This window comes from Schistocerca americana, chromosome 7 (genome assembly GCF_021461395.2).
Source record: "Schistocerca americana isolate TAMUIC-IGC-003095 chromosome 7, iqSchAmer2.1, whole genome shotgun sequence".
NCBI classification, from domain to species: domain Eukaryota; kingdom Metazoa; phylum Arthropoda; class Insecta; order Orthoptera; family Acrididae; genus Schistocerca; species Schistocerca americana.
In genome coordinates, this window is record NC_060125.1 from 236955658 (window position 1) to 236958093 (window position 2436).

General features: G+C 43.0%; 1 pseudogene; it reads right to left on the reverse strand.

The window, feature by feature from the left end:
- Positions 1-349: 349 nt before the first annotated feature.
- LOC124623487 lies at positions 350-467 on the reverse strand (annotated as a pseudogene).
- Between the last annotated feature and the right edge of the window lie 1969 nt (positions 468-2436).

A 2436-nucleotide genomic window follows, 5' to 3' on the forward strand; every position in this document is an offset into this window, starting at 1 on the left:
GATCGGGAATCTCGACAATTTTTGCCTGTTATGAACATTGATATTTGCAGCATATCGGTCTCGGTAATTCCAAAACTTTCGAGTATAGTTTAATTTTAAGTTTTAGGTCGGATAATAAATGAGAAAAGGAATACCTTTTCGTGTGATATGCACTCCGTCTTCAGGCCACAAGTGGCCCATCGAGACCATCCGACTACCGTATCATCCTCAGCTGAGGATGCGGATACGAGGGGCGTGTGGTCAGCACACCGCTCTCCCGGTAGTTATGATGGTTTTCTGTGACCGGAGCCGCTACTATTCGGTCGAGTAGCTCCTTAATTGGCATCACGAGGCTGAGCTACCCGAAAAATGGCAACAGCGCGTGGCCGTCCGGATGCTCACCCATCCAAGTGCCGGCCACTCCCAACAACGCTTAACTTCGGTGATCTGATGGGAACCGATGTATCCACTGTGGCAAGGCCGTTGCCGTGTGATGTGACTATAGATAAAAAAAATTCATATTTTTTTTCTTTACTTGTACTGTGAAGCCTTACTTCGCGCCAGATTTCAAGATCCTAGGTCAACAGGAAGTACCGTATAGGTTTTTGATGAGTGAGTTTGCCAGTCGCAAAATTTCTGATATAAATGGCCGTATCTCTTGATTACATTAAGAGCTTCGATTTCTTACATCGCCAAGGAACCGTAGACCCCAATATGTGACACATATTTCAACTTGGTACATCTAACCGTACCTGATAAAAATGGTTATTAGCAGACAAATAATCCTATTTCAGTACATCTACATCTACGTGGTTCAGAATGCTCAAATGTGTGGGAATTCGTAAGGGACCAAACTGCTTAGTTCATCGCTCTCTAGACTTACACACTACATAAACTATCTTATGCTAAGGACAACACACACACCCATGCCCGAGGGAGGACTCGAACCTCCGGCGGGAGGGGCCGCGCAGTCCGTGACGTGACGCCTCAAACCGCGCGGCCCATCTACATGAGCACTCCACAATTCACACTTAAGTGTCGGGTCGAGGATTCATCGAACCACTTTCAGAATAATTTTCTATTATTCGAATCCTGAACAGCGCACGGAAGAAACGAACACTTTTATCTTTCCGTGAGAGCTCTGATTTTGCTTATTTTGATGATCGTTTCTCCCTAAGTAGTTCGGCTTCAACAAAATATTTTCGAATTCGGAGAAGGAAGTCGGTGATTGAAATTTCAGGAGAAAATTACACCACAACGAGAAACACCTCTTTTTAGTTATGTCCATCCCAAACCCTGTATAATGTCAGTCGCACTCTCTCCCCTATTTCACAATAATAGAAAACGTTGTGCTCTTCTTTGAACTTTCTCGATATACTCCGTTAATTCCATCTGCTACAGATCCCAAACAGCGCAGCAGTACTCCAAAAGAGGACGGACAAGTATAGTGTCTCTTTAGTATATCTGTCGCATTTTCTAAGAGTTCTGTCAGTAAAACGCAGCCTTTGATTTGCCTTCCCCACAACATTTTCTACGTGTTCTTTCCAATTTAAGTTGTTCGTAATTGCAATTCCTAAGTATTTAGCAGAATTTACGGCGTTTAGATTTGACTGATTAATCGTGTAACCGAAGTTTAACGGATCACTTTTAGCACTCATGTGGATGACCTCACCGTTTTGCAGCTTGTTTTGATCTTCTGATGACTTCACTAGAAGATAAACGACAGCATCATCTGCAAACAGCCTAAGACGGTTGTTCAGATTGCCTCATAAATCATTTATATAGACATGGAACAGTAGAAGGCCTATAACACTACCTTTGGGAATGCCAGAAATCACTTCTGTTTTACTCGATGACTTTTCGTCAGTTACTTTGCACTGTGGCCTCTCTGACAGGAAGTCACGAAACCAGTCACATAACTGAGACGATATTCTGTAAGGTGGAGACCCTGTGACGAAACGCGCCGCTCTTCTTTGGATCTTCTGTATCCCCTCTGTCAACCCGACCTGGTACGGATCCCACAATGATGAGCAATACTCAAGTATAGGTCGAACGAGTGTTTTGTAAGCCACCTCCTTTGTTGATGGACTACATTTTCTAAGGACTCTCCCAATGAATCTCGACCTGGCACCCGCCTTACCAACAATTAATTTTATATGATCATTCCACTTCAAATACTCCCAGATATTTTACAGAAGTAACTGCTTCCAGTGTTTGTTCCGCTATCATATAATCAATAAAGGATCCTTCTTTCTATGTATCCGCAATACATTACATTTGTATATGTTAAGGGTCAGTTGCCACTCCTTGCACCAAATGCCTATCCGCTGCAGATCTTCCTGCATTTCGCTGCAATTTTCTAATGCTGCAACTTCTATGTATACTACAGCATCATCCGCGAAAAGCCGCATGGAACTTCCGACACTATCTACTAGGTCATTTATACATATTGTGAAA